The 8,139-nt window shown below is 46.0% G+C and overlaps 1 long non-coding RNA gene across 1 annotated transcript; it reads right to left on the minus strand.

Annotated features, from left to right (window-relative positions):
- Window positions 1-697: 697 nt before the first annotated feature.
- On the minus strand, window positions 698-7,860 carry LOC112994924 (uncharacterized). Its single transcript, XR_003262053.2, has 2 exons — window positions 4,874-7,860; window positions 698-1,919 (listed from the first exon to the last, which is right to left on the minus strand). It is a non-coding gene; the product is annotated as an uncharacterized LOC112994924 (long non-coding RNA).
- Window positions 7,861-8,139: the final 279 nt, after the last annotated feature.

Genomic DNA, 8,139 nt, shown 5'->3' on the forward strand with positions numbered 1-8,139 from the left:
TTGCATTTTTCTCAGCTGCTTGCATTGGATGCCTTTTATTTCCACCTTATAGATTGATCACTTCTATATGAAAAGAAATTGAAAGCATATAAATGATGAACTGGTTGCTGACTAGATGAAGTCTTTATACCTGTGATCTCAGAACAAATAACTCAGCTTTAACTAAACCTGAGATGATCTGGGAGAAATGCTTATTCTCACAAAAATACATACTTTTAAGAACCATTTTTTATAACATGCGGTTGTAAATAATTGTGGGCAGAATTTAGGTAGTCATCTGACTGTCTGATTTGTGGGTGACAGTGGGAATTTGCAGCTGTGGGATTTAAATCCCATTGAGTAACATAAAAAAACTAATCTGAAAAAAGGACATATATAAGGAGGCCAGATAAAGGCTGGGATGAAAATCAGATTCTACGTTTGATGATAACTTTAGGCTTCTGTCTTTTTAAGGACAGAAAAGACTAAAGAGTGCAATAGCAACTGGTAGCTGGCTCCTGGCGATTTTAAAGTATTGTAGAGCTCTGAAGCACTTTAACGAGATTTATTGCATCTGCCAGAGTAATGTACAATAGGTCCTATATTGAGACGTTTCATGACTGTGACCTTCAGTGGAATATTTCTTTAGTTACATGGTCATCATATTGCTAATAAAGACAAAATGCTAGCCAGTCAGAAACAAACACTTTACACTAGCTTAGGTATTGTTGAGACATTTATTTGAAAACATGTAATTTATCAGTTAGGCACTATTTTGTTTTGGGCAACTTAGCATGCACAGCAACCCCATTTCAGCAGGAAGATCAGTATCAGAATATCATTTTGGAAAAACTGCATCCTAAAGAAAACAAATCAGCTGAAATAGTAGTCTTTTTATTTAAGCAGAAATTGGAAATATAGTAGAGGTTGATGTGACCAAGTACTGGATGATGCCTCAAAAATAAGAAAAGATGCTAAGGATGTATCTCATCAGTGCTCTGGGACACATTAAGAGAATTATGTTGCTGGTTCATGACTTGCCAAATACTTTACAGACAAATGTTGAAATCCTCAAGGACCCTGTTAAATTCTCATAATTTCAAGCAGTCTAGTGTATTGTTGTGTTGAAGGTGCAGAGCACAGGGGTGATGACGGAGCCTTCAATCTGATAATCGTCAGCTCTCTGGTTTCCTTTGATCTAAAAATAGTGTGCGTGTGCCCTGGTGGCACCCACCATGCTGCAGCCGGGCTCACAGAGCCGGTTCCCTTCCCTGCTCCAGCTCTTGCAGGAAGGGTAGTGTGCATCTTCCCACTGTGCCCTCCGGGACCTTGCCCCTTCCTAGTAAGCGGACAACCACAACTTGCAGCTCAGCTCTTCTCCCCTCCACATCCCTCATGCCAGGCAGGAACATTTTGGGAATCCTCAGGCTTTTCCCCCACGGATGGGGAAGTCACTCCAGAGCTATCTATCAATGCTTTTCCATATGTCTTAGGAACATATGGTGACCCTAAACCCTCTCAGGACTGGTGGCTGGGGTCAGCAGCTTTCCAGCCTTCCCTTCTTCTGTGGAGGAAAGAAGTTTATGAGGTTTTTTTCACTCTTCAGACATAAGCAGGGAGGAATATGAAGTTTTCAGCCGTCCCTTCAGCCCCCAAATTTAATGAGAAGAAAACCAAAGAGTCTTTCTTCCTGCCTATGAGGGTCGATAGCTGGAAGTGGGGAGTTCCCGCAGGCACCTCCAGATGTGCTCTGCGGCTGCCGACAGGCAGGCTCACCTTCAGCCCAGCAGCTTGCATGGGGTGCGCAGGGGCCAGGGTCATGTACCCACCCTGGCAATCATGTCTTTGTGAACCTCCCTTTCCCAGGAGGATGGCCAGCAATAGCAGAGCTGCAGAGCTGTCTTCACTAGAAGGTTAACACAGAGGTATGGGAAGCGACTCTGGGAGAGACAGGGAGAAAGTCTGTGAGCATCTCCCCCACTGCCACCTTCTCCTACTACCAAAGCCAGGCAGGGTTTCTGAAGAGCTTTCTCCCATGAGCAATTGGACACATGGCAGTCCCACTGCTTCCAGGACAAAAGAACAGATGCAGAACAGAATTCCCTTTAGGCAGTCAAAAATCATTTGTATAAACATATATATTTTTACTGATATCTGATAGAGAAGTTCCATTGCATAAGGCCGATATGTTAAGCTGATAAATTCTGGAAATTACATACACTGAGATTTGGCATTTTTGCTGATTTAATAAAACATATTCATTACCTTAATTTTCTGCCTCTTGATGCTAGTTGGTTGTATGCAGAGCTTAACAAAGCTGATTTAGTTAGATAACACAAACATCTTAATGCTTAAAAAGCCTAGTAGGCTTGAGCACTGGGAGCTGTCACAATAATCAACATTTTATGCATTGAGATCCAGAAAGCCCTATGTGTGCTGAACGTGCCTATGTCATCGTGAAGACTGAAGCATGACAATAAATGATACTATATGACCACAGGTAAAAGGTAAGTCAGTGTCTTCTAGCTCTGAACAAAGTACTTCTGGCTAGAAAAGGACAACAGTGCCATAGCTAAAACATCTCTTTCTTGCTTTACCATGCCATTGGCCTCATCTCATCTTTCCTGATTTCTTGCTACAGTTCGAAGAAACACTACATGTGGCCCCCGGCTGAATGGTGAGCAGGGAGTGGTGGTGCATGAGGGGAGCTGCAGGCCAGTAGTCCCAGCCAGGCGTGCTCCCGGCCATCTGCCCCACCTGCAGCCGTGGTGCACCTCCACCTCCTTCCCTCCTTTCTCTGCTGGACGGCTGGATACAGCCCTGCCAGCACCCTCATCAGCGCCTGCTGTGTGGGCAGGGCATGGGGCTGGGCATCCCGAGCCTGGACAGGGCTCCAAACCTTATGTAGGGCCAAGTGGCACCAAGTAGTCGTGGAAATGCAACACCACATTTAGGTCACACCAGCAGCTGGTGCCAAAAGGTGCTTCTGGAAGTATTGCAGAATGCCCGCTTTGCACAGCTACTTCCCAAAACAGGTCTAGGGTTGGAACAGAAATGTAGAAAGTCTTCTGAAATTGTTTGCTGATGTGAATAAACAGGGATGAGGCTGATTCTTCTCTCCAGGAGGAACCTATATTAAGGGTTGCCAGAGCATCCTCCACGGGAGGGCCTACGTCCTAGCCAGACTCTTTGCAGCCATGTGTGGCAGGTTGCAGGCTCTCACAGGCATGGTTCTTTCATTTTTTATGCCACGGGAAATAGGGTAAAAATAGAAAATGGCAGAGAGCATTAGAAATACTTTTCATGTGTGCCTAGTGTCAGAGCAAGGTCTCCCACTGCGTTTCAGCTCCATGCGGTTAGGGATCCAGCATGTGAAACCTGTTGGCATTTGACAAGTAATGTAAATATTGATCTGTGAAAAAGAAAGGTCTAGGCCAGTCTGGATTTAACTTCATGTTAAAACCTTGCTCCATTGATTTATCTTTGCCAGCTAGAATATATCAGAGAACTCCTTTAATGATTTTTTATGTCATAACATAGTTTATGACAGATCTGTTGGTCACAGTAACAAAATAGGTCACAGTCTGTGTAACTTCATAGAAGCTGATCTGTAAGGACTGCACATTTATTCTGTAAGTAAAATACCTTAGTTCTTTTCCTATATGTTCATTTCCTATATGTTATGCTCTGACAAAGGAATTTCCATGGCCATCTAGCCATCCTGTGGATGGCTTTTCTTTAATATACATGCTTCTGTTCTCTGATCGCTTTTGAAATGATTGAAGTTTGTATTAGAGCAATTTGCAAAGAGCATCTGTCTGTCTGAGTTATCATGTGGGTACCAAAGTATTTATTTCTGATGTTATACTGCTGTGTGAGATTGGTTCTTGGCACTGTATTTTCCAAGCATCTGCGAATGCTGTTTTCCTTGACATCTTCAATAAATGGACCAGAATATTGTGTAGATTTCTAGAGAGAAAATCTGTATGAATTAATTTCCTCTGGTACTACTGTGGAAGGATATTACTTCCTTGTGTCAGCTTCACTTGAAGCGCTGACAAAAGAGAACTTCATTATTTTTGCATAGACAGCAGCTGCTAATACTGAAATAAAAACTGGGGAAATACCTGTTGTACTTGTTAACTTGGTGCATATGAATTACGAATGCAATCCTTTCTGGCATTTGCACCATTAGTTGAGTGTCACAGTACACGACCATTGGTCTTTTCTCTATTTCATCCTGTGAAATCTTCGAAGGTTTTTTCTTCAACCTTTTGGCACCTTATGATGCTACAAATATTTTCTGTGTGTCCTTTTTACTTTTAGCAATATTTCTGACAAGACATATACATCAGCAGGCTAATTTGCGCCATGTATGTGCTGTGCATTTCAGTCCTGATACATGCTGGACTGTTGCACATGTATGCAAGATCTCCTGTATTAAATATGGCTAGCACCATATATCTATCACATCCAGTCATTTTCCCTTGGAACTAGGATACATTCCTATTGAGGTTTTTATATTGCTGCTTATCACTAAGGTTGGCTGAGTGCTCATTTTCAATAAAATTAATTTTAATATCACATATTCCCACTGAAATGTAATTGTTTATCATGCAAAGATAGGAACAAATAGCCAGATTTTTAATGTTTTTTTTTCTGATGTGCTTGGATGCCACCTGTATATTAAATATATTGTTTGCAGTCAATAACACTGAGACAGCTTTGCTCTTAAGTTTTTTTAAAAAAGCAAACACACCTCTTTTGGGCGTTAACTAAATGTGGAACATTTCACCTCTAAGGGTCAAGCAACACAAAATCATGATTAAACAGAAGCAGAGTTCTACAGTGAAAACTGTTAAGCACCATAAATATCATTAATGCTATATATTACCTGCTTCTGATGGCATAGGCAGGGTTGTGATAACGTGAAGAAGTTTTGCACAGTGACCCCAGGACGTGGGGTCCCACCCCGCGCTGGCTGAACACGACGGTATCTTCAGCAGCCCGTCCTGAGCCGGGCCCCAAGGCACCGGGAAGCTGGCGGAGCGCGGGACCTTCAGCGAGGTGGTGACGCCGGCGGTGGGGCACCGCGAGCGTGCTGCGGCCGGGGAGCAGGGAGAGCCGCGTTTCGGCTGCTTTGCCCTCCGGCGGAGGTGAGTTTTGGGTGTCGCCACTGAGCTGCAGGTGCTGCAGTTGCTCAGAGGTGTACAAAGTCTACAAGCGTGTACAAAGTCTACAGCAAGGCTACAGAGTGTTAAAGCACCTCACATTAAAAAACCACAACCTGATTTGCCTAGCGTGGAAACGATATAGAGCAGGACCGGTGCTCTGTGCTCCCACATAAACCACTGGCATGCAGAGCACGTCCGAGCAGGGGGTTTCAGAGCTGGGCTCTCATGAACGTTATTTAACCAATTTTACAATGTTTGGAGGAATATACAGTCTTGATGGGAGAGAGGCCAGACCCCTCATCACTTCTGTTTGACTTGTTGTGGTAGCTAAGAGCTGCAGCAGTTATCTCCAGACTGAGATGATTGACTAGAAGTGATTTTTCACCAGGTGACATTTGCAGTAATTACATGGTGCTTTGCTTGCTCTGGAGGAAATAATCAGCGTGACCTTCAAAGGGCTCTGCGGAAAGTGGTTCTTGTAAAAACAGTTATTTGAACCTCCTACTACGGCTGTTGCTGGTACAGATAGGAAACTGAGAAAGTGTATTATACTGTGTATAAGTCAACTGCTGTTGGCCACTGAATAGACAAGCAGTGAGCCAGACAAGAGAAGCGGTGAACTCAAGCGAAATCAGATTTCCTTGGAAATCCTGCATATTTGCAGCATCTGCTTCTCTCTGCTGGGCTGCAGGTGGAGGAAAAATCAAAATGAATTGTTGAGGGTAGCCTTGGGGCAGCAGGTCTCTAGGACGGGCTGGGACATTGCCGCGGGGCAGAGCCCTGCTCCAGCCTCCTGAAGAAAGTCTTTAGGGCACCGCTTTGCCCTGGATTTCACAGCAGACTACCTCTGGCTGCCAGGAGCGGCTGTGGTTTTGCACCTCTTGTGGTCAGGTTTTGCTGCGTTAGAGCTAGAGGTCCAGGATAAATCTCCCAATAATCCTCCTCTCCCCTTGCATGTGGTGGTCTGAACTGAAAACAGAGGCTTAGTGGTCTGACTGGGTGCCAGATTTCCACGTGACGGGGTTGCCTCTGGGATTTCAAAAGGGCATTAGCTGTCTAAATGCCTTGTAAAGAAAGAAAGGGTCCTACGTGACTTTTAATCCTGTGAGTTCATCCTGACTGCTGTCCTGGTGCCTGCAGTAAAAAGCGTTTCCATGCCATTTCCAAGCGTATCGCCCCTGTGATGCCTGCCTGTGGACTGAGACAGCCATCTGTGAGTGCCAGGGCTGCAAAGTGCTGCTTTAAACCCAGTAAAGCCGTGCCATATGAAAGACCAAGTTTCAATTTTCTGAGCTCAGACTTTTTCTACATATGGTAACTCCATCCAAAAATAACACCTTACAGTTAGCTGATTTTTTGAACAGTGTAGGAGAAACAGCTAGTAACAAAGTTACCCAATAACAATCATTTTTCTTCTTGCTTTCAAGTTAACAGAATCCAGGATGGACTATTTAAAATGAGATTTTTTTTCTTCAGTAAAACTACACTTATTCTTCTCTAATTCAAAAAAAAGAACAGACTTTAAATAAACAAATACAGAAAAAATCATTTTCAAGCTGGGAGAAAGCAGGGAAAATGACTCATTTTGGTTGATCCTGAAAAGGAAGCCAGGCGTCTTGTCTCCCGGTCTTCTGTTTGAGCCAGTAAAGCATGCTGTCTCATTAGAGAAATATAATTATCTTCTACTTTAAAGAGGGTTACTGGACACATGATGTGAGCATGGCAACTGTGCAGCCCTAGTGACGGTCCAGGGCCCTTTGTGAACCCCTGGACCAGTTCCCAGACTCCAAGTCCCAGCAGAAGTGTCGGGAAGGCAGTCCACGGCTCAGCGCGTGACAGGGGGCTGGTGGTGTCTCCGTTTGTCAGCTATTTAGAAGGAAGCAGAGTCCTGCTTTGGGCCTCCCGTTGGCTTTATGCACGCTCTGGAAATGCCTTGGTCTGGACATGGCTCTGTAACGCTGCTGCCCAGGGGCTGAGGCCAAGAGCACTTGTTGCAGTGCGGGGGGGCTTGGGGGAAGGCAGCTCCTGGGGGGCTGAGTGGGGCAGACACCTTGTTTTGTCAGACCTGGCCATATCCGTGAGCCATCCTCGTTCATGTCAGCTGAGGGGCGCCAGGTTGGAGAGCTGGCCGAGACCTTGCTTTGCTTCGGCAGCGCGCCTGCAGCCTGCGGGGCAGTGCCGGTCCCCGACGGCAGAGCCCGGAGGCACCCTGCCCTTCGGGAGCGCTCCCAGAGCCAGCAGCTTGGGTGGGGATGACAGACACCTCCCCGGCTCACCTTGTCTCCTTAGCGGTGCTGGGACAAACTCCAGAGCAGAGCTGAAGGTCTCTCTGTTCGCCTCGCTCTTTAGCGAGCGTTCGCTGTGTTTGCTATAGCAGCTTCCCACAGAAGCTGGATTCCCTCCAGCGGGAGTCCCAGAGCTGAGCCCGGGACACAGGCATTCCCCGCAGCCGGGGAAACCCCCGCCTTCCCCTTCCACGAAACCATGCAGCCTTCTCCCCCTTTAGGCTCTGCTTCCTCGAAGATACTCCGAGGGACAGAGGCGATGCCTTTCTTACCTGCCCTGCAGGTAACGTAAAGCCCGTTTTGGTTTCCCCCCGGCACCCAAACAGTGCCACCATCACGACGACTCTTGCACATCCTCTTGTGAGGCGTGCACCCTTGTAAGGCGATGGACGCGATCTGCAAGCGAGCCAGGGCTTGCAGTTAAACTCCCCATACCTTTTGAACTGGAGCCCAAACATCTGCTAAACCACTGGGGATTGGTCAGAGAACTACTGGTGACTCAGTGGAGGAAGCTGAGGCATGGGCGGTCTATTTTTAGCTCTCAGTAGATGTACTCAAGTAGTTTACTGCAGAGTCGAAGGAAGGGCGGACTATCCCTGCTTGCCCTATTTAGGGAATAAATGTGAAATACTTCTACCACTTCTGGAGTCTAAATTATAGGTGCTGCTGGGGAGACGGGTGGCTGGGGGGGAAATCTCTGG

Source organism: Dromaius novaehollandiae, chromosome 2 (assembly GCF_036370855.1).
Source record: "Dromaius novaehollandiae isolate bDroNov1 chromosome 2, bDroNov1.hap1, whole genome shotgun sequence".
Lineage (NCBI taxonomy): Eukaryota > Metazoa > Chordata > Aves > Casuariiformes > Dromaiidae > Dromaius > Dromaius novaehollandiae.